Here is a 25,139-nt window from a genome sequence, read left to right as displayed (position 1 = left end):
ATCAGCGAGGGTAATACCACTGCAATTCCCTCACCTAGCACAAAGTACACTGGCCTGTGAGAAACTTCTTAATTTGTTAACACTAAAATGTAATTTCTGAAAACTCGATCTGCTACCTTATAATTCAGAAAAGGGATAATTTCAAAGTAGCTATTTGCTCTGGTTAAAAACACTTTAAAACCCAATTGTCTTGTCATTTCTGGCAAGGGGTGTTTCTAAGAACGTTGTGTCTAAGGCAGAGTCAGCAGACCTGACATGCAAATCCAAGCATATTTTTCCATTCTTATTTCCTCTCCCACATAGCTTTTATTTATTTTTTTTTAAGCGAAATACGTTTTTTTTTATGCTAAGAAAATATTTAATTATTTTTGATGAAATATGTCACTGCATTCCATCATGCCAGTTTGCAACCAAAAATTTACAAGCTCAAGGTCATCAGTAGGACACAAGGTCATCAGGGGGAAAAGACATGATATGTAATAGCCGTAAAAATACAATTCCTGTTACTGTGGTGACAAGACAAACACAAAAAAGTCACTGAGACACACTTTCAGACAGATTTCTGTCCAAAGCACACAGGAGGTTACTTGGCAGCTGTCTTATCATTAGGGCACTCTGAAAGAGATGGGAGCCTGAGCAGCTCACAGTGGCCACACAACAAACAAATTACTGCAGCCAGCAGACTCAGTGCCTTGCAGTCAGAATCGACAGTTGCAGAGATCTAATCCTTCGGTAGTTTGCCTTGCAGTCAAAAGGTTCACCTGGTGTAAATATCTCTGAGAAATAGAATTGCTCTGTTTTCTTTTTTTTGTTTGTTTGTTTCCTTTTTTCTAACAATTTAATTATCACAGATGTCATTTTGCCTAGTTTGAAATAAATCAACCTTATGATAAGGAGTGTTTAAGCCAAGTTTTTCTTGTATTCATAGAATCATAGAATAGTTAGGGTTGGAAAGGACCTTAAGATCATCAAGTTCCAGCCCCCCAGCCATGGGCAGGGACACCTCACACCAAACCATGTCACCCAAAGCTCTGTCCAACCTGACCTTGAACACCACCAGGGATGGAGCATTCACAACTTCTTTGGGCAACCCATTCCAGTGCCTCACCACCCTCACAGTAAACCTTGTTACCCACCTGACCAGCAGGGAATTTGAAGTACCTGACAATGATTTTTTTGTTTGTTTTTAAAAAATAGTCATGTGATCTGTTATCATTCTGCCCAATAAAATCACACTGAAAATAAATGTTGTCATTTTACTGCGAACAAACTACGCCAATTTCTTTTTACCTTATACCTGTAATCTGCCCTCTTAGAAGATACATCTTGGCATGCTTGTCTTACTCTTGCACAGATATATAAAATCTGTTAAGATAACTAGGTTTCTGTTACTGCTGACATTAATTCACAGAAAGCTTGATTTAAACAGAAAAAGATTTTTAAAACAATGTGGCTCAAAAATGAAAACTAGAGGAAGCTACGAAATTTATGATAGTGAGAATATCCTGGACAAGAAGATTTTGTTTGTTAAACCTTTGTATCTGACTTAGTAAACATAAAATGTTCTGGACTCTTGCTAACAAATTTCTCCCTCTTATCAAAAAAAGGTCCTAATGAAGAGACTTCATGCTTTCACGGATCTTCATATTCCCACATGTGCTATTTAATTTATCAAAAGTGTGAGAAGCTGTTTCTATTATCAGAGTTTGAGAAGAAAAATGCACAAGCCAGTATATTTTGCACAATTAATGTGCAAAAAAAATGCATATAAAATGCAATGGTATTGAGGAAGCAGGTATAGGTCAACTTTTTTGAAATTACATAATAAAAACTTGAAAGTTGCGTATTCTTTTCTCTCATCTCTGCAATATTTCTGCTTTATGGTTTCATGGTCAACTGCTATTTTTAGAAGTCAGGCAACAGATCTTCCTACTATTGCAGTCATTGAACTGCCCGTTTCTAAGCTGTAGCACAGAGAATCACCAGCAAAAAAAAAAAAAATCCAAACAATTTAAAACCTCATAATTTTCAAGTCAATCTTTAGCATATTCTGAGTAATGGAGACTCTTTGGTGTCTTGTAAACCTGTCCAAATATTTTTAAAATTGAGGCCAGACAACTTTAAAAACATATTTTATCTATCAAATGTCTTAAAAATATGATGGAGTGATAGAAATGACCTATGAAAAAAATAGGAAAAATTCTAGCATTCTTTCAGCTCAGAGCAGGTTATGGTGCCAAACAGACCCATCGAAATGAGTGGGGTGGAGTACTTGATGGCATTCACACCAGCCTCAGAGAAAAAAATAAACAACATAAACCAACAAGAAACAACTTGTGGGTCATGCCATCAATCTGGTGGCAGAATACACTGCATGGAGAAAAAACATCCACCCACACCCTGTCAGTGAGTGCAGCTGGTCGGAGGCAAACAACGCATTTCAACAGCCAGCATGTGCCAGTAGTGTTTCTGCTTTCCATTTTGACAGGCGCTTGCCCCAGAAGTTGCCCTCTTGTTTCTTTTGTGGGTAGGTGTAGTGCATTTCAAACACTCCATCCTTTTCCATTCTCACTTGACCCATCCATGTGTCTTCCCCAGAGCATCACCTACTACACTCCATGATCAAAAGACATTAAAAAGCTTTTGTTCCTTGGAGCCCCAAGTGTGCTCATTATATTTATGAAAAAAAAAAACCCTATCCAAACTGTCCCCAACACTAGTGTAGTTAAAAGACAGTTCTATTCAGCAGAGACTAAAGTAGCGTTCCTAAAGTCTTACAAATTCAACAGACCTTTGCTGTTTTAAAGCATTTGCTTCAGTGTTCAGTTGAATAGGAGAGTCAAAGCTAGGACTCTAAATAGTTTTTCAAGTCTAAGAAGCCTATCTGTTCTAAGTATGTAAATACCCAAAGGTCAAAACACACCTTTCCTTTATATGGCAGATGCATTGTAATTTTTCTTTGTATGAGAGAAAAGGAAACAGAGTTGATTAAATTGCTGATAGTCCCTAGCATATAAAACTGTGACATTTTTCTTTCATAGGCAGTATCAGAGATGAAATGGACTGTATCACCAAACAGATTAGGACCTGACCTGATTCCCCGTAAATAACAGAGTTGCTCTTAATAACTTTAAATTCATTGAAAGAATTTTTTTAAATTACCTAGTTCTCCTTTCATTTACATTCTTAAAAATACCTCCCAGTTTTGCATCCCATCATTCATTTTGGTTCTGTTCCCTTGGAAACTTGGTTCCAGTGACAAATACCTTGTGCACGATTAGTAAAGCCTGCCATAAAAGCACAGTATTAAGCCTTATTCTTCCCACTGAAGTATTTTTTTTTGTGAATGTTTACAAGTAATGTTTCAATTTAAGTAACACCAGATCATCTTATGGAACATATGTCAGCTTTCTATAGTAAATCTGAAAAAGTCCTAAGTGGACTTCAAAAGCAAAGACAAAATGAAAAGAAACCAAAACAAACTCATGTGAGAAATGAAAACCAAATATTTTCTTCAATCCCATTTATTCACCAAGCCCATGTTCTTAAGGTATTATTATTTTTCAGACCAATCCATATATCTTCTTCTTTTACATATCTTAACAGTTTTTTTCCTGAGCACAACCTATTCTGAAAAATGCTTCCATTTTCACTAAGCTAGTACTTATGCTAGTGAGAGCTGGAAAATCTTCCTGCAGCACCTCCTGCCTACCTTCACGGCTTTTTTAAAGGTTTTGTATAAAATTGTCGAGACAGAATTAGCCAAAAGGTTCATTAAGATCAAGTAAATCTACAAGCAACTGTTGCTGCAATATAATCTGCAGGAAAATCTCTTGCATTTGAGTCATCCCAGCAGAAATCGAGATTTTCTGCATTCATTTCCATGGACTTACTTGTGGATCTACCCCTGATTCACATTTTAAAGTGTATTTAAAAGACCCAGCAGACTGCATTGTCTGGTGCACATGGTCTGTCTATGTATGTATGTATGTATCTATCCATCTATCTACCTACCTATCTACCTACAGCTATATAGACATAGACATGTATATATATATCACCTTAAAATGTTTTCAGATGAGCATCCAATAGATTTTTTTTTTTTTTAACATAATGACATTTAAATAGCCTTGGATCACCAAGGTACAGGTATCTTAATGAACTCATATTCCATGTGAATAAAAAATGCAGGAGGGAAAGATACAATGGTGTGAAATAGCTCGGAGCAGTAAGACATCCATCCAGTCTTGGTTTTAAGCATTGTTAAGCTATTGGGACCATTTTCAGAAATAGCTGCGTTGAAAAAATTGAGTTTTCCACTCAAAACTTGCATCTGCCCTAACATGCAGGCAGCCTTGCAGGTCCCATGTGTATATTTCATACATAAACATGCCCTTTTACCACACATTCTAAATTAAGAAGATGACACACTTGGTGAGACCCATTTTTTTGTTGTCCTTACTTGGTCCATATAATCTAAAGTAATAAAATTTCCTTGTCCAAAGTTATGTGAGTGTATCATAGACAATGCTCCTTCCTATGAACTATTTTCTGCTTGAGAAAAATCGTCCTTTTGATTATTCCCAACGTCTGCTTTTAGCATAAAAATCTGTGTGCTTATTTGCCCCATTCTCTCCTCACATTAAAATCTTCAATTGTCTCATACTTATGCTAGCACATGTTGAATCTAAAGGGTCTGGCAAGCTGAGTTACAGATATATTATGTACATCTTCCAGTGCATTTTTGCACTGAAGTTACTTGCTGACACTAGCATGTCCTGGCAAACACCAGGAAGCCAGCAAGTGCTCCTTTCCTGTAATCCGTGCAGAGTACTATGTGTGGGAGAGTCTGCACTGCCATATTCCCTACAAGTATAAGCTCCCCTTTACAGTGTTTATCTTCAGCGACATGCTGCTTTCGAGCAAGAATGAAAACAACAGATTTTTCCCTCATACAACACACTCAATGAGTTTTTGAAAGCTTGTATATGAATCATACGGAGAGGAGATGAAACTATTCAAGTGAAGCCCTTTTCCATCTAATAGGGACATGCAGAGTTGCACCCTGACATATGAAGGTCTTCAGAGACGTACCAGTTTAGGAAAGTGCAGCATAACAGTCTCTTCAACCCATTTTGAAAGAAGACTGAGACAGACCATGACTATTCCCACTTCCACAATGACAAGCCACTTACAGGATTATTTCAAAGAATCTCAGATCACAAAAACTGCACAAAGGTGGCTTTTTTTGTGAGGCTATGCTCAATACTCTCAGTGATCTGATATGTCCTTACTATAACAGGACCTAAGTTTGCTTGCAAGGCCAAGGCCATCATGTCACACAAAACAGAACTCAGAAGAGGAACATGGGGTAGTGCTGAAGTGTAGAAATAGTCTTCCTCTTTCAATTTAACATGAAAAATAAAGGTGGTAAATTCAACAGCTGTGTGTCCAAGAATATGCAGAGTATCCAAGAATATACAGGAAATCTAAAAGCATGAGGAATCAGGGGTTTCTGAACCCTGGTTGCCCCAGTTTTGTAAGCATAATTCCGTTATTTGATCAATACGTACATTCGGTTACAGGTAGTAATAAACACTACTTTTTACTCTTCATGGATATATTTCTATAGCAACAAACAATCTTTATACTCCTCATGGATATATTTCTATAGCAACAAACAATCTTTTCTGCTACTGATGACCCTTCCTAAGCAAGAATTTACAAAAGAAAGAAAAAAAATCTTATTAACTTGGAAATTTGTTTTCTTATTTCACTTGAACTTTTGAAGGAGACTATCCTGTGAATAATGGGAACTGGTATGACCACTCCAATTGAAGGAAAACCACCTTTTTTTCTCTACCTACTGCCCTTTTTTTCTGCTTCTTATTTTCATTGTGGTACTTGATACCAATTTTTCAAACTATTCTTAAGCACCCATGCATCAGAGGTTTCTATTGCTCTCCCAAACAAATTCCCAAAACTTCAATGGTACTTTAACTAAAGAAAGGAGAACAGAGAAGTGTTAGCATGTAGCAGCTGGGACTAACCAAATGAAACAGGCCATTCCTAAAATTCCAAGAATAGAAGGGCTTAATGAAGTTCGTTTTTACTGACAATCATTTCTAGAGCACAGAAAAAATTCTGGAAGATAGTCTCTCAAATCACGGCAGGCTTTTGCAGCCTGACTGCATTATTCCTGTGTGTGTCACCAATTAGTAGCTGCCTAAAGCCATAGAATCATAGAATAGTTTGGGTTGGAAGGAACCCAACCCCTCTGCCATGGGCAAAGACAACTTCCACAACACCAGGTTGCTTAAAGCCTCATCCAGCCTGGCTTTGAACAGTTCCAGGCCCGGAGATTCTCTGGGCAACCTGTTCCAGTTTCTCCCCACCCACTCAGTAAAGAACTTCTTCCTGATGTCTAATCTTTCAGTTTAAAACCATTCCCCCTTGTCCTGTCACTACACGCCCTTGTAAAAAAAACCTTCTCCAGCTTTCTTGATGGTACTCTTTAAGTACAGAAAGGCTGCTACGAGGTCCCCCTAGAGCCTTCTCTTCTCCAGGCTGAACAAGCCCAACTCTTTCAGCCACTCTTCATAGGAAAGGTGCTCCTGCCCTCTCAGCATCTTCATGGCCTTCTCTGGAGCTGGATGCAGGACTGCAGGTGGGGTCACATGAGAGCAGAGTGGAGGTGGAGAGTCACCTCCCTCAACCTGCAGGTCATGCTCCTTTTGAATCAGTATTAGTAGAATAGTACCCAAGCATTTGGAGGCTGCTGCATGTTTGCAGCCAAAAGCTGATTCCAGCAGATTCCCACACTGTGTTGCTCAAGAATATTTTAAGTCACCATTGCCCTATAGATGGCCTTTTTGTGTTGTTATTTTGAACAAACATAGTGATCTCAGCTCTTGGCTCACAGATTTCTACATTCTTTTGTGAGCTCTTACACAAAGGCTTTATGCTTTAAAACAGATGCCGAAGTGCCTGTGTCATTGTCTCAGAAGGATGGGCTAGAGAAAGCCTAATGCTTGCAGAGAGGCTGTGTGGAAGCTGTGTCCTCACTCTTCTGGGAGACGCTGGGGAGTGTCTCCCAAAGAGCCACTGGCAAGGTGGTTTGTTCCCACACAGGCTGTCTTCACTGCCAAGAACAAATCAAGCAGGTTTCACACCAAGGGCTGCTTTCATGCATCAACTTTGCCAGCCAGCAATCCCCCTTACTAGTAAATAGAGTAAATCTTTCAAATAAAAACTAGTAATCTGGACAAGCTAGGCTTCTGCTCCTCTCCATTTTAACAAAGGAGAGACTACTTATCTACTGTTTATAAACACATCACATCTAGACCGGTTAAATGTATGCTGGCTGGACAAAGAAAAGAAGGGTCAAATACTGCCAGGCTCTGGACTAGAAAGTCTTTTGCTACAGTCAAAAGGGAGAGTTCCTCTGGAGATGATTCAGTATCATTAATATATATATTAATTGATTATCGTAGAATTGTCACTTGCAACAGTGACATTTACTGACCCCCTTCCGGTTAAATGGTCTAAGGCAAAACAATATTTATTTTCACGATGGCAGAGGAAAGAAGGTCATAACCAGTTCTGAGAACTGCCAGAGAGGGCACTTACAGTTTCTCCCTCAGCTCACCACTCACTGTCACAGGAGGTAGTGATACATTGCAGAACATAGTCATTGATAATAATATCATCATTACATTCAATACTGGTGAAGAATACTGATTTGGACTACCATGTTAAATGATCACCCATACCGTGTTTTATATCACAGTGCAGTCAGGTAATTCTCATGCATTTTTATTTAGTAATCATGAGTTGGGTCATGAGTTAGAAGCGGAGGAGAAAAATGGTTTAAAATACTTCTGGTTAAATACAATTCCAGCTCAAGGCAAGAAGTTTCACATCTTAGCCAGTTTCCATAAGGAATGGTTCTCACAATAGGAAAGGCAAATATTTGTAGCTTGCCAGAAGTAACATCACCTGGTTGTTATCAGTAAAATTCAAAGTTAAGCATGTGCACTCTTTTCTGCTACCGGTTTTTCAGGCCAGCTGCAGGATCAGGAAGACAACACTGCAGTGTGTCATATTCTTCCCAAGGAACAAGAAAGGCCAGAAAACACATCTCTCAGGCCCTGCATAGTGATGGGAATACATTCTTGAATCAAAGGATTAGCAGGAAGACAAAAAGCATTGAAGGGCAAAGAGGCATCAGCACTGGGAAGAAACTGAACTCACTCTCTTTTCTGAGAAGATCTCATCTAACTCTTGAATATTTGCACCTTGTTTACTCAAATCATCTGTGTGAAAGACAAAAGAAAGATAACAAATAAGCTCTCATCAGCTGGGTTTCAAATCACTCAGTGGCTGCACTAATAACACGCATCAACCAGATGCAGCCAAGGCCAGCAAGAAAATAGTCTGAATTAAATCCATCTTGTGCCTTGACCTTTGAGTCTGGCTCACAAATGCACACAGAAACCCAAAACTGTGCTGCAAAGTGTGGTGTGCTAAGGAATAATCCAAGCAGCTGTGGCATGTTTTTCTGCCACATTTCAAAGCCCCTCAGAAATACTGCATATTCTGGACTGAGTCACTGCCACATTTAACCTAATAAAGAGAAATATCACCCTGAATCCAAAGTGCCATCTTCTCAACTGCACAGCACAGAACACAGATTAGGGTAATGCATTAAATCGCATTTTTTGTAATTTTGCCACCCAAATATTTTCATCACAGTATCTTTTTCTTGGGTAGGATGGACAGGGCTGAGAAGGAAATACTTACTTCAATACACAGGTATTTTACTGCACCTGCTTGCCAATAGAGAGTTTAGGAGACACAGAAAACAGCAAATAGAAAGGATAAAAAAGTCATAGCTCAAATCCATCCTGGCTGTAATCTGCAGTGACAGCTTTCTACTATGGATTTATGATAAATAATGTTGTTTCTAATTTACTAGCATATTTACAACTCCAGATTTTTAACATTCATTTTAGGAGTACAGATATATTTAAAAAAAAACCCAAAACAACAAAACAAAAACCAAACCAAACCAAAAACCAAACCCAGATTGCCTAGTCAGTAGAGCCACAGTAATTTATATTTTGGAAGATTTGTTTATACCCATGCTGTAATAAACTCTACCAGCTATTTCATCACAGGTGGTGTATTTCAATCCAAACTTGGTCTTTGCTATTTTTATATTTTAGCAAATTTCTAAAAACTTGACAGTTCAATGAATAGTGTTCAGCTGAAAATATTCCACATAAATCGAGCTTACAGGAATGCATTGTGCATTGCAATTTCATTTTAAATAAACAAATCAGTGGTGTTCTGTCTGTAACCTCACCATGAAAGGTAACTGATGTAGAATAACAAATCAATGTCTCTTGAATTTTCTGAATGCTCTCAATAAGAATCTTTGGCATTGTTTTAATGGGTGGGATAACACAACATACTGTATTTGTCTGAATTAGTTTTAAACCAAGATAATGGAGCATTATTAGTATGTCTGAACTAAGGAAGACCCCAAAATAACTTTGAAAAAGGATTAATGTGATAATTACACATTAATACCATAACATCAGTTAAACAGAAACTACATTGAAACGAATATTTCATAGCACTGATAGGAACAGGTATGCATAACCCTCCATAACTAATTTTTCAAATATGATTTACGGGGTGGCCTTAAGCTAAAGTACAACAGACACCAGTAACATACTCGCTTCTTTAAAAAGTGCTTGTTTTGTGTGACAGATGACTTTTCTTCTTTGTTGGCTTTGGCACTTACTTAACAAATGTTCCTTTCAAAACCCATCAAGTGAAGTACCTGCAGGAAATAAATACAGTTCCTAGAAGAATAATAGTACTGCCTTTGTACTGAATGTGCTTGTTCACACGCTGGTATCACCTGATCACAGGTAACCAAACTATTTGATGGTAAAGCATGGGAAAAGTACCTCCATCAGTTTCTGAATACCTTCAAACCGGCATATCCCAGCAATAACTTCATTGGCCCTAAGAGAAAAGGCCCACTAAGAGAAGAGGAAATCCTTTTCTTGCGCTGGCCTAGATATGGACTGAGCCAAAAAAGAAAGATGCAGTTTCTTAATGGATATAACTCAGCAGAAAATTTGAAAACAAATAAAAACCAACACTAAAGAAAAGGAAAAGATCCATATTGTGTCTCTCAGATATATATAAAGACATATATAGACACTTTTATATATTTATGCACATGAAACAGGCATAAATCATACCTGCTTTTTACTACACAAAAACATCTGGTGGAGAAGGGCTGTGTTTTGAAACTGATTTGAAGACTGGGAAGGATTTACTACTGATTCTACAAATGATCCATGTTGTTGACAGTAAAGGAAAAAGTGAGTTCATGTAATATAATTTTGAAACAGACTATGTAGAGAGCCCAACAATACAAATACAAAAGGCAAACCGTATTGATTGCTTGAAAAATGTATACAGTCTACACTAAAATGAAGAATCACCACAGCAATTAACCTACCACAACAGTATAGACAAACATTGCGTTAATGCACACTGCAGGACAATGCCACAAGTCTCAAAGTAAAGCAGTGTCATTGAAATGGTTACCTAGTAGAAACCACTGTCAAGAATTTCAGTAGTGCTTTAATGTTAACTACCTCCCTGTTCTCTAAGAAAGAAAAGCTATGTATATATGAGGGCCCTGGGGGGAAACTTTCTGAGATGTACTCCCATCTGCCACCTGTCAGTTACAGAGGTCATGTTTAAGAGTGTAAGCATGCCAAAGAATGCAATGTGATCTGAGTCATGGCCATCATTGGAACTATGGTTAGTGATACCTCATGTCCATCGTCATTTTGCTTTCACTCAGGGGTGGGAAACAACTTCTCAGAAGGGCAAGGCCATTCGAGTTAGATTGAAAGGTCTGGAACTGAACATTTATGTGAACAGACTGCGGTTCCAACTAAAAATCCCTCACCGAGTTGCTCTTTAACTTCCAGAATCTAAGCCCAAGACCAATAGATCTTGTTTTCTTCTTCCTCAGCCCTTAATAATGAAAAAGGTTAGACATACATCATTATACATAGGTCACACTGAATTCTGAGAAGCACTGTACCAGAATTAATTTATAACTTTCTACTTGTTGAATCAAAGCATGGACCTTTTCTTCATGCAACAGTCTGAACTCCTGCCCGAGTCTGTATGAATGTAATATGTTTGTGACATATAACATAAATGCATCATTAGACAACTGTAACAAATTAAGTGGTGGGAAAAAGATCAAGCAGCACAAGAAAATAAAAGCTGTTATTCATAGCTGTAAATCACAAGGCTTCAAAAATATCATGAGTGACTGATGAAGTCACACCAGCTGTTTTAAATTCGTGACTCTGAGGAAGGCTTGCTTAATAATAGATAAAGTACTAACAAGAAGGAGAGGAGAAGAGAAACCTGAAGAATTAAATAACCAGAGAAGAAAGGAAAAAAAAAAAAAAAAAAAAAAGAGGAGCTTATTTCCATAGAGCATTTTTAAATTAAAAATGGCAGTTACTGCCATATGACTCGTTACAGAACCCTGTCCATCAACATAGTCAGAGATAACAACTCGTAATATATTTTTGCTGACCCAGTATGCCTGCTGTCATTTCTGCTGGAGTCAAATATTAACAGCTTGCTTTAAGCAATGTGTTTTCAGCAGCCACTCAGTTCATACATTCACTGCATTCAAGTCCAGCAAAATTTTGCAAATAAGTAACTATTCCTTAATTAAAGAAACCCTAAATAAACAGAAAAAACAAATACACCCCCACCCCCCCCAACCACCAAAAAAAAAACAAAAAAAAAACAAACAGGAAAAAACCCAGCCAGAGCAGGCACCTATACCCAGCATGCAACAGAATTTTCTTAAGAGTGTTAGAGAACACTAAATGTTTGCTATCCACAACTAGAAATCCTATCCACAGTTTTCTTCCCTAACTCAGGGGAAGTCAGAGACCTGGAAGCAACAGGAGAATCTCCTGGTAATAGAATATGAATTGACAGAAGCCAGGCTGCACTGATCAATTTTCTATTTGAGACAGGAGAATGATCCCATTGTTTGAATTCAAGTTTTAGGAACAGCAAAATGAACACTACAATAAAAAAGGTAAAAGTTTTTTGTGTAATACAATGCTATTATTGTACTATACGTGGCAACCAAGACTCAAATAAGCTGTCTTACAGAGCTGTTTTAATGAGTTCAAATCTGCAGGAACAATACACAGTCAAAATGATTAGAGGTAGGAGAGTCTGTACTTTCTACTGACTCATTTGACACTGTCAACTTCCTGATTCCTGATTTTATTATTTTTTTTTTAATGCCCACACTGGACCTTTTCATGCATTTTGAGAGAAGAACTCAGTCACCTGCTAAACGTAAAGTTTAAGAGCAATGAACCCAAAAAGGCAAACCTAAATGTGTGAAATAAGTTCGGTGAAGCTAAAGTGCTTCCATGAATTGAAAACAAATTTCAAGAACCTCTGGAATTTATTTCAGCATCTTATTACCCTAGAAGTTATTGGGAAATCAGACCTTAAAAATTGTTCCATCCCTAAATCTATACAAGGGAAGCAGGCTGGGCATAGACAACAGTATTAAACTGGTGTCATTTAAAAAATGGTCCCACTGTTCAGTAGGATCCTAAGTGGTAGCTGCTACTTTTTTGGATAGTGACCACTGTGCCATTTCAGTATTAACCAGGAAGGCTTGCACAAAGATTCAAATCCTACACACTGAAAACATCAGACTGAGTGCATGTGCAGACAGCCTGTGAAATCAGAGGCATGTTTTTCTTTTTCTGCCAGCTGCTCTGATAGGTAGTTAGGAACAGGTAGACGCATTCACAAGGTAATGTTCAGGATGATTTTCCTCTAAGGAAATAAGTAGGAAACACTGATAGTTACCTTTTCACAAGACTTTCAGATTCTTAAGTAGAAGGCATAGAAAATCATTCTTGGACAAAACCAACCCAGAAATTAATTTTCTTGGTCTGAATTGTCTCTTCCATCCCAGTGGAGAGATAAAGCACCTTAAATGACACTGAAGAGTTGCTTTTAAGCAGCTCAATTCCACCCGTACCTTTTTATCACTGGTTTTCTGCATGCAATTATATTTTTCCATGATTCAGGGAAGGCAAGCTCTTTAGTTTGGGCTCAAGCTAAAAATTTCCAAAGCACTAAAACCTTCACTTGAGAGAAGGAGAATGGACTCAGGGCAAAAAGTTGTACTGAATTTTATGAGAAAGACATACGAAATCCATTTTGAATGCACAGTGCAGTAGCTAAGCATTAAGCAACTGCTCAATAGGGTTTCATTAATGCAGCAAAATTATTATCTGGGAAAAGTTGCATAACCTCCAACAAACAAGGTCAGAGATCAAGATATTTTTACACGTAGTCTCTAAGATTCTCTTCTGCATGAAATAACTACTTGGACAGAAAAACTTATCTTTACAGAGATGGACAGAAAAACTTATCATCTTTACAGCGATGGACAGAAATGGCCTATTATTCTAGCACTAATTAAGATTCCTTCAAGCAGAGACTAATAAGGAAATTAATTATACAATTCCATTGGTTATTCTACTTCTCTGCAACAGGTGTATCCATAATTCCATTCTGAACAAGCAAACTGCATCTTTTTCCAATTTCAGGATCAATTTAAAGGTATTACTTTTTGTTCTTTAGTTAAAACAAAATACCCCAATCTGTTCCACTGACCTGTTTTTTCTCTTTTTCCTGGGATGTGTAATTACTGCCCTTTTAACAGAAGAGATAGCATGGCACAGTTAAACAGACTGGTTAAAATCTAGTTAGCAGCCATATATCTGGATATGAATAAAGGGCTGAACACCATGTCCTTGCCACAGCAGCTATGAGTTTCAATTATTAACCCATCACAGATACTGCTTTAAATACATTACTGTTCTCAGCAACCATAGTCAAGTCACCATCACATGGCAATTGTAAATGCACTTTACCTTAGGTTGCTGTTTAACTGGCTCTGCATATGACATCTTCAGGGCAAAAAAGGGAATAATTTTGGCACAACTTTCTATTTCTTTGGAATGTCTCAGCTGAAGAGGTTTTATTTTCCTCTTGCTGAGATTCTTCAGTTTCTGACACTGAGCAATAGACTTCCCAGGGGAATTGCTGCCTCTCTTAAAACCAGCCAGACTGTTGAAATCAGGTCCAGTGGGGTGGGGATTTATTCCTCTGGGCTTGGGACTTCCCATTCTAGTGTGTGCAGATTAATATGCACTGCTGTTGCATACCACAGAGCTGAAAGACCTAGAACAAAGGGGTTTTTCTCAGTCTTTCAGAAGGCCCTTGCCAGGTTTGGGTCATCTCTGCAGGCTGCCTGAATGATCCTAGTTTAAACCTAAGGCTTTGAGCCAACAGAAGAAATGTTCAGCTCACATGTGTCAGATGCTGTCCTGACAGCCATTTCCCACCACTTCCCTCCCGAATCTGAGGTCCTGAGAAACTGAAGCTTCCTCTTCGGCTGACAGTTTGGCCACAGTGATAAAGAATAACATATATAAAAGCTCCCAAATAAAAAGATTAGATCTCTCCTCACCACTCAAATTTGGGAGTTTACCTGAGATATAAGGCCATGGGACTCAAGTTCATGACGAGCTACAGTGGAATTTTTAGCCTGTATCTGTGATCCATTTTCTATGCCAGCCACAACAAAACCAAATCCCATCTCAGTGTCAATCACTGTCACAAAGTCTTTGAGGGCCCCCCGTTATGACCATCAATTTCTAAACTGAGCTTCAAGTTTCCTTGAATATTTTGATATTTCTCTTGTGATACTATTTTCAAGACCAAATACAACTTCCTTGATCAACTCTGTATCAGATCCAGTATATTGCTACAAGCTTTTATGTTCTCCCACTTGAACACTTTTATTGAATCACATTGGCTCTGATATTAGAGACTTTCCAGTCCTACTTAGTATTAATTTACTATTAAGTTACTATCAATTATTAAGTGGGAAGAATGGCATCCCCTTCCTTCACTGAACATCTTACAACAGCTTGTATATATTTTAGATCTGCTTAACACCTTCTATAGCTTCACAATTCCCTGTTTTACATTAAGTGATGCAATTACAGGTTTGCAAGCCCTGGTCCTCTTGGGGGACTTCAACCACCTCAATATATGTTGGAAGGATGACACAGCAGGGCACAAACAATCCAGGAGGTTCCTGGATGGTGTTGATGATAACTTTCTTCTCCATGAGATTAGAGGAACCAAGGAGGAGCGGGACTATGCTGGACCTTGTCCTCACCAACAGGAAGGGTCGGGTGGGCAGTGTGATGCTTGAGGGCAGCCTTGGCTGCAGTGGTCATCGAATGGTGGAGTTTGAGATCCTCAGGGCAAGGAGGAGGGTGTGCAACAAGCTCACTATCCTGGACTTCAGGACAAGAGACTTTGGCCTCTACAGGGAAATGCTTGCTGAAGTACCATGGGGTAAAGACCTGGAGAGAAGAGGAGCCCAAGCAAGTTGGCTAATATTCAAGGATCACCTCCTTTACGCTCAGGAGTGATGCATCCTGACAAAGAGGAAGTCAGGCAAGAAAGTCAGAAGGCCTGTATGGATGAATAAGGCTTACATAAAATGATATATTTATAACACTGTTACATCTATATGCAGCCTATAGACATATTGTTGAATTTTATACATGTATATTATATTTAGACCATTGTATAGTGTACTGTATAGTATACTATAGTGTATAGGTATACTATCTGTATACTAAATATTCACTATATACTATTTGGTAATATATAGTATATACTTACACTATATATATTTATAAATATCTCATAACTCTGACTCAAATACCTAATTCAGAATTTGTATCTTAATGTCTTTGAAATACTGAAGCAAAACCTGTGGGTTTATGACAACTCACAGAACAACAGCAGAGAGAAAAAAAAATCTACCCTCTTCCTACAATGTCTCCATTAAATAAATGAAGCATAAGACACAACATCAGAAGTTACTGATCACAAAGGCAGCAACGTAGTGAAGATTGTTCCACTTCACTAGGTCTTCCCTAAAACTGCTCCAGCAGTGTCTCAGTAATATCTTCACAGGTAATCAGGCCAAAGTGGCACACAGACTTAACAACCCTTGAAAAACTATCTCTGCCATACTCAGCAGCTGCTGAAAAGCACAGAAAAGAAGGGAAGGGTAAGGAAGCAAAAATTGGCATTCACCTTCCAGAGCAGTTATGATCTGTGACATGCTCTTCTGCATCACAGTGCAGAGCCCATGTTCTGAGCAGCATGTGATACCCAGTGAGTCGCAGGGCCAAGCTGGAGTGCAGCTCTTGGAAGTCCTCTCACCTGAGAGCAGGAGGGAACCATTGCCTGCCAGAGAAGCACACTGGGTTTCAGACTTTAGCATCACTAACATCTGCACTATTTCTACCCATTGTGGCCAAAACATTTGCTGCTCACTTCATCTGCCTGAACGCTCTTATTCATTCCCTAACTATCTCTAACTTTCTGGCTACAGCAGACAGCATTGATTTCAACCCACAAAGCTCCAAATAAAATCTGGGCTTTGCTGGTTTTCCAGTTGCTCTTCCCTGCAGCACTACAGCTTTCCTGGATAGAGAAGGTACGTGCACCTTCCTAGAAGTTCTACATTACAATCTTGTATGTGAACCTCATTCCCTGACAGGACAAGGGGTAATGGTTTTAAACTTTAACACGGGAGATTTAGGTTGGGTATAAGGAAGAAGTTCTTTATTCTGACAGTGATGAGGCACTGGAATGGGTTGCCCAAAGGAGCTGTTGCTGCCCTATCCCTGGCAGCGTTCAAGGCCAGGATAGACAGAGCCTTGAGCAACCTAAGCTAGTGGAAGGTGTCTCTGCCCATGGCAGGGGGTTGGAACTAAATAATATTAAGGTCCTTTCCAACCCTAACTATCCTGTGATTCTATTCTATGAGTCTATAACTCAGTGTAACTGGTACAGGTCCTAGGTCCAATTCAAAGGGAAAGTGATTAATATATGGCAAAGAGCCAGGAACACCACTTCTCAGATACTGTTTGGATTTGTCAGTGGCTTAATACCTTAAGCTTAGGACTGATTTGTGAAACTGCAATGGTCAAGTAGTAACTCAGAAAGACAGACTCTGGATGTTGTACAGATGCATATTTCAATGGCATTTCCTCAATACCATCTATTTTTAACTTCCTAAATGTTTGTAAGAAAAAGAGATTCTTCCTTCTTTTTTTATGGCCGTGAAATGTGGAAGCATTTATGTTCAGGACAGGACTAAAGCACATACTTAAATCCCATCACATAGATGTTGTTCTGTGTAAGAATGAACAAGTTTTACCTAAGCCGTAGCCTGGCTCCTCCCTGTTTTCACACAGCCTTTTACATGCAAATACATTTGTTATGTCCTTCATCCGAAACAGGTTAGACTTGGACCTGAAGTAAACACTAACTCTCTTTATCAAGATACAATAATAAATCTGTTGGTTAAACAGTTTCTAAAAATTCTCAACAATTTTGATTTGTAGCAACAACTACCTTACATTGTCAAATCTTTATTGCAAGTATATGTACTTTTGTCTGGGTTTCCCTGCATTAGCACTTCAGTCTGCATCGGGAGTTTACTCGTGTGGTACGTGTCTGATCATGCTAATTCACCTCATATGGTGGATCACGCAAACTGGACACCTTTTGGAGGAGACTCAAGCTGAAGCTGTACCACAAGAGCAGTCAGCTGAAGGAGCCACATAAGAATTTGCTGAGAATAAATACACTGAAAAATAAATAAGATGGATATCTTCAGAAACAAAAGTTCCTCCCTACAAATCCATTTCTTTGGAAACATACTTTATAAATGCATCTCCATACCTGCATCTGCTGTTGCTATGCCTCTCCAGGTCACCTGGAATAAGCAAGTCACAAGTGAACAGCGATATGGTAGGTAGATCTTAGCAAAGTCAAGCCACTGGAATAACCTTAACTGGTAGCTCTGCCCCTTTTTAACTGTATGACATCTTCAGGATGATACCTGAAGCCTCTATCTAATTTAAAATAAACTCCCAAATTTCATCACATTGTCTGCAATAGCAGACAGTCCTTCACATATGCCAGACTTTTCCAGCAGTCTACATCATCTTTGTATTTTGTGAGGATTTTCTTTATATTCTGTTTGGGCATTTGAATGAGGTTCTTTTTAAAGTTCATTAATTTATTTTAATGGGTGGAATCGTGTAGCTGGATTAGCATCACAACTACTCTTTGGCTTAAAAATATATATTTGGATGCAAAATGAGGACTTCTACTGGCCCAGAAAACCCTGATGCCACCCACTGAACTGATCATCCCTTAAAGCATTTGGACCATTGTCAATTATTTTTCCATAACATTAGATCCAGGGGATGCTTGCAGCACTACGGCTGGAATCTTCCACTGAACAGATGGTAAGGGGTGTGTTACTTTTAGTTGGGCTGGCCGCAAGGCAAACTTACGCTTTACAAACCTGATTCAGATCTGCCCGGCTTGATGTAATCGTTAATGCAAAGACAGCAGCTTACTGTAGTTGTCTTACCTCTAGTTACAGTTTTATCCACTGAAGTAGTAATTATAGGTCTTCATAAAAAGGAGGGAAACCATAATTATGCAGATGGAGAGGGAAGACTTTCCAGATTAAATTCAGATTTATCTTCCCGCATCACCTAGTTTAGGAGCCTATCAGTAAAGCCCATCAGTAAAGCATATAATACCTGCTCTCTAGAACTGACATTGGCTTTAAACATTACCCATCTTTCAGACTGTGTGCTGCTTGCTTTCAGCTTGCCTCATCACTTGTCTGAATGCTACAAATCCTGAAGACAGTTTCCTGGTGTAACTGCACTTTGCAAAAGACAGCTCCTTTTGTTTTACCATGGTGGTGTCCCTGCTTAGTCTTAACTGGGCTTTAGGGATCAAAACACACACATCTGAACCACACCTCAGGTGTGTCTCTAAAATGTGTGGAAGAAGAAGTTTGATATTCCATGAAAACGGAAAGGAGATTGCTTACCAGATCTCCCTACTGATTCTTAAGGACAGAGCACAGTTTCCCCAGGCTAGCTGTTGTCAGCAGAAATACCTAGGAAGGAAATTTCTTGACTTCTCTGATCCATCCATGCTTTAGATGCACTGCAAGCACTAGAAAATTGATTATACAGAGCACCAGAAACACAATGCAAAGCCTTCCTGCACCTCTCCTGAGACAGGATAGCATAACATGTGGCTTCTAAAGTTTTCAGTTGAATACCTTTGTTCATCCTCACTTCCTGGGTTGTCAGCAACCACATACACCACTACTCACATAATGTTTTACCATCTGTCTTCCACATACTTTCACCCTGCTTTTTTGGGAACCACATGGATTGTTGACAAGGATTCTGTCTTTTCCAGCTGCCATTTCTCCTCTGCCAAGCACATTTTCCTAATTAAATAATGCTGTACAGTGTACACAAGCAAACAATTGCCTACTCAATTTTGGCGCAACCAAGTTTAAGACCAAATTCACAGTAGAGAGGAAGTCGGCTTTAATAATCACTACTAAAATGTGTGAAGTGTGGGTTTGAGAATTGTTTTTGGTCAGCAAACCATATGATTTTATTGTGTGGTTGGCTTTCACGGAGATGGATGAACCTAGCTGAAGTTTTAATAAAAGGCACAACTTTTGTTACAAAATGGAGGGCCATCTCCCTATTTCTGACCCTTTTCCCTTTTTGATCCTTCCTCACAGATGAAGACTGCATTACCGATCATTTTGAGACCTCACTCAATTGAAGACATAGCTTCAAAGACAGCCTTAGCTGACTTTGGGAACTGACTACAATAAACAAGGAAGGATGTCTGGCTTCCCAAGACTTAGCAGCCAATAGGTTAAAGAAAGTTTGGCCCTTCAGCTCTTGATGTTGTTTTGTATCCTATTGCTTCTGATGCTTGCACATGTATCGTTCTCAGCTGGTCTTACCACTTCAACCTGCCTTTTAAGCTTTTAGCTACAGCAGTGTTCCTGGGATTTTGATCAATAGTTAATTCCCATGGCAAAAAGTGAATTAAGGAAAAATTTACCCATGGCAATTTAAGCAGTGCTGCATCTAAGTGAAGGCACACCCAATGCAAGTGAAACACCCTTTGAAGCCAAAAGGGGAACCAAATGCCTCAGGCCATTTTATCATCTGAGGTACACAGGTGTAAATATGAAAGGTCTCTGATGTAGATTAACAGGCGTCACAGGTATGTAAATTACCTGTTTGGCACACTATAGAACTTACTTGTTCTTAGATCTTAAAATATCCTGAAGTGTGACTTTACAACACAGAAAAAAACTTTTCTTAATTCCCTACAACAACTCCATGTCCTTCTAAAATAATAAGAAGAGAAATCTTGTAAGTACTTTAAAGATGAGAGTTTACTCACTTGGAAAAATCCTTATTTCAAGTTTCACTGTAGGTAAGAAATACTATCAGAACTCCAAAAGACTCCCAAAACTAAAGCACTAAACTGTCTTCTCATTTTTCCTAGGCTGCACTAGTGTAATCCTTTAGCTATCAGGAGTGGTATTTTAATTTTACATGTGTCTTTATGCTCTTCTCCTCTTGCAGTAACTGCGGCTCCTTCGCAAAGGAAAGCGTCCAAGAGCACGTACATTTAAAAACCACCAGTTAGAATTTGCGTGGCCAACTCAACTAAATTTTTCCACCTGCAGTAAGCTAAATACTTGTTGTCATTTACCCAAGCGTATGTGTTGCATCCCTTTGCTGTTACTTATGAATCTTCCCAGCTCAGGCCACATGTGGACTTCTAGGCACAACCTCACTACACCTCTGAACTTACATGAAAAAGATCCATAATGCATTGACAGCTGGTCCCCAAAACAAGGACTCTTCCCCCAAAAGAGCTATTGAATTACATAACTTTTAGCCTGCAAGGCACCATTCCCCCACACCACCCCATGAGGAAAAAGCTGCTGCAGAAAGGTTTCTGTGACTCTGCCATAGCCTACCTAAAAGTTTTTTCACACATGCACACAAACACACACAAACAGATTTTACCGGTCTCTTGGCCTTTTCACTCTCCAGCTGCAAGTTAATAGGTGTGAGAACAATGTCAATATGTGCCACTTTAAGAACAATCTTTTACGTAACCCAAATTAAAATTTAACAGGCAAACACTATTCAGTGTTTGCAGCCTTTTTCAGCTGGATCTGATAAGGCTCAGTTTTGCTGGAACTTGTTTTCAAAGCACTTACAAAAACAGCTTCCCTGCCACTCTCACTTGGAGCAAAACAAATCACGGAGCAAACCCTGTAAAATTTCCTGCATTTTGGAATGAAGTACAGTAGTAGCCTGGACATGCTTAGTATAGTTTTATATGTGCAATAAATAAATAAACAAACCCAAAAAGGGGTTGGAAGGATTTGCGGTACCACGTCAGTAGCCAATCTTGCTTTAGTTGCACACAATGCTAGTTCACATCCCAGTCCTGTAGTAATTGCTTTGCTGGCCTGCCAGCTGCAAATAGCTGTCAACTAGTAAAGCATGCCTGAAGGAGGCTGGAAGTGTGATTGACAAATCTCACTCAGCTCTATGTTTGCATAACTGACTGTTATCATGAAGCAAGTTCAGCCCACCAAGCTGCAGCTGAGGAACTGGCATGGGAGGGAAAAGGATGGCTGCAAAATCTTCAGTGAGATGGTGGAGAAACAGATGATCAACCCTCAGTGCTGTTAAATCTCTTATCTTCTTTCAACATGCGCCTCTCACACACTGATGGGAAAAGGTGAATTTTCATAGAAAGCTGGTAGGTAATGACACTCTGCATGTACTGTAAGTGTAAGCAAGCCTCAAAAATAGCCTGTGCATCTCTTGGTAACATTCTGTAATTTCTTCAATAAACAGCTTACTGCCTGAAAGAGTTCACACATGCATCAGCCAAGTCCACTGAGGGCTCCTCTGAGCTTCTATCAATGGCAGCCAAGACTGCAGTCCTTGAAGTGCCTCTACCTAAGATGAAACATGCCTACTGTAAATAAGCTACTGTACAGTTCCATATTTCGGTATCAGCCTGTTTAATGTGCTTCAGAAGCAAGCAACAAGAGCCATATGCCCTGAGCTGATCATGTATTTGTCCTTCAAGACAAGCATTTAGGTGACATTACTTTAGGAGTTCAAGACCTTCAAACTTCAAATTTTACATCCCTGCCAAAAACTCTTGCAACATGTTATCAAAGTAGGATGTGGCATCTGGGCATATGAACCCCGTTAATAATTAACAGAAGAATCTGTGATCACTTATATGGTATTTTGAAACAAAAGTCAGGAATGCAGATTCCAGAGATTACCAAGTTTCTTACCTTGTACAGCATCATGCGTACATGTGTATATTCCTCAGGACTGCCAGAAAAACTTAATGAATGTGCAGATCAAAAGAACTTTGGTGCCTTCAATATACAGCTTACAAGAGGAGTTCAAAACCTATGAAAATGCACAGAACAAGCAGGCAGTTACCCATGCCTTTCTCCCAAAACGTTTCTGTGTTTCCTAATCCCTTAAAAGAAAAAATCACATAGGACTTCTTGAAAGGCTATCAGTAAGCAAGCAGAAGCTGTACTCTTACTGCTGTTCATAGCAGAGATTAAAAACATCAGTTCTTGGCTTCCCGCTGAGATGGTCAGTAATGATTTCTTCATTACCTGAAAATCTTCCTGCAATGCTAAAAAAGCCTTGCAATTTTGCAAAGCATAGAGTAAACTTCCAGCAAGTCACAGGCACAGATTACTTTTTACCCACTCTGCAAATTACTTTTGTTGAGGATATGTTTTTGGAGGCATAATTTTGGAAAGCATATATCCCTATGGATATTTTTAGAGGTGCATTCCTACTTCAATTTTAAAGTGTTCATTTTGTGATGGCCACTATAAAACATTTTAGATTTAATGCACTTTTTTATTTTTTTTTAAGTTTGTGGCCTTCAATAAAGATGAAAAATAATAATAAGAGGGCTGGAGTAGGATAACTTCATGCTACTTCTCTGTATTTTTGGCTCAGGAATACATCAGTGTAGACATTTTAAATACACCAGAGTTTTTCCTGATTGAACAATTTCCATTAGGCTGCTGATCAGAGCTGAACACCATCGACGGAGTCCAGTGGTTGTTAGTTCTGGAATGCTGAAGTTCGTTTAAATCTTCGAAACCCATGCTGTTTGCGACTTACTTTGATTCTCTAGTGCTATCTAGTGGCTAGTACTGAAAATGATTAATGCATAGAAATGCAGCTGCGCAGAAGACGGCACCTATGGAAAAATCTAGGGTCCTCTTCCGTGGCTAGTATGAGCTCGAGGTGTGCATGTGGGTCTGGATACTGCAGACAAATAGCCTCTCCCACAAACCTTCAGCACGTGAAAGCTCCCAGGCTAAAGTGCCTAAGCTGAAACCAGCACCCGGCCGCTTTTTGTTTTGAAATACCAAAGAAACACTCATGCAGGCAGCATTATCTTGATTGCTGGTGGCCACCTCCAAGCCTATTTATGCCTAAATGGGTAAGCAGTTCCCCTCTCCTGCTCCCGTTCACTTCTGTAGTTGAAACTTGGTGCCTGGAAGTATCTGCAGCCTAATAGCTCTTACACAGTACTGTTCCCCGAATTGCACATGTACAGAAAGCCTCTGACATGCTCCCCTCACCCCTATTCAACCCAGCACAACACAACCAAATCAGAGGAAACAGTAGCAGGGAAAATGCAGGCAGAAATGGTTCAGCTGCTGGCTAAATAAATAGCTTTGAAAAGTCTCTGACTTTTTTGGGTGGGAAAAAAAAGAGGACACGAAATGACAGTAAACTGAATTATTTCTACTAAATGCTAATATTCCATAAATCTGCACTTAAAGACAAAGGTCAATTTATGTAGTGACTGCCATAAGAAAAGTAAAGGCCTTTTTCCAGAAGGAAAGAGGCTATATACATAGAATTCTAATGGTCAGCTGCCATTTGACAGGAACAAGAACCAAACTGTTCGTAGGGAGATAAGGCAGAGATTGGAAAGAGAGCGTGCTTAGTCACAATAGGAAATTCAGCTCAGTCCAGGAGGTTCCCACCTTGTCTTAAGCAATTAACTTTTCTTTCCGGGACAGATTTATACTTACTGCAAAGGCTTTGTTAGACACAAAATTTAACACAAAGGCAATCACTGCTGTCATTCAGTGTTGTGAAAGGGCCTGTAAAAGCTTCATCAGCAGACTTTGTCCACTGGTATGTGGAGTTATTAGCACACATACTTGGTCAGAATAACCTCTGACTCGACATTAACAATAAATTTGAGCAGATTACTTACTCGGTATGTATATGCTCAAAACCAGCAGTATATGAGAGAACTGGAGATAAAGATAGAACAAATGCAGGTCCTTTCCACTATCTTTAAAGCCAAGACACTGAAGGCTACATCTTAGGGAAAAAACCACAACCAACCAACCAAACAAGCAGGCTGTGATTTCTAGGACTGCAAGTGAAATTTGTCAGGTTTGTCATACACACATGTATACCGACTGAGGAGAGCCCAGTAGACATCAATCCCATCAGGGAGTGACCCTGGATCCCAGTGTGCCCAGGGGTGGGTTTCTGACCACCACACCTCTCAGACAGGCAAGTCTGTCAGGAACAGCATCAAAGCTTTTGTCTGGCTAGGACTTAAACCTCAGAATTTCTCATACAGACAGAAACCTATAGCTGTTCTTCAAAAATAGTGCTGGACCTTGTCTTCCATTAAGGCATGACTTGCAAGTGAAATGGTAGATCCTAAGCCTTTTCTTTACAGGAACTTTTCCAGGACATGGGATTCAAGCAGTGAACTGTCTAGGTGAATACAAAAGGAAACTGCGGATGCGGCTCACATTACCCAGCATTTAAGATGACTGTGAAACAACACTAATCTACTACATTAAATATGTCTCTTACCCCATTTAATCTGCAACTACTGAAAATGAAGTCTCCAGCCCAGGTACTATATTTGGAGTTGCTTGGACTCCCTAGAAGAATTCT

The 25,139-nt window shown here is 39.2% G+C and overlaps 1 long non-coding RNA gene across 1 annotated transcript; it reads right to left on the bottom strand.

Moving 5' to 3' along the window:
• Positions 1 to 7,798: 7,798 nt before the first annotated feature.
• On the bottom strand, positions 7,799 to 10,104 carry LOC133262969 (uncharacterized). Its single transcript, XR_009741420.1, has 2 exons — positions 9,812 to 10,104; positions 7,799 to 8,315 (listed from the first exon to the last, which is right to left on the bottom strand). It is a non-coding gene; the product is annotated as an uncharacterized LOC133262969 (long non-coding RNA).
• Between the last annotated feature and the right edge of the window lie 15,035 nt (positions 10,105 to 25,139).

The sequence above is a fragment of the Pezoporus flaviventris genome, unplaced genomic scaffold, assembly GCF_033815535.1.
Source record: "Pezoporus flaviventris isolate CSIRO_AGI_PZ_B2104156 unplaced genomic scaffold, CSIRO_AGI_Pfla_v1 ptg000226l, whole genome shotgun sequence".
Classification (NCBI taxonomy): Eukaryota; Metazoa; Chordata; class Aves; order Psittaciformes; family Psittacidae; genus Pezoporus; species Pezoporus flaviventris.
This window is presented reverse-complemented; position numbering and strand designations above follow the sequence as displayed.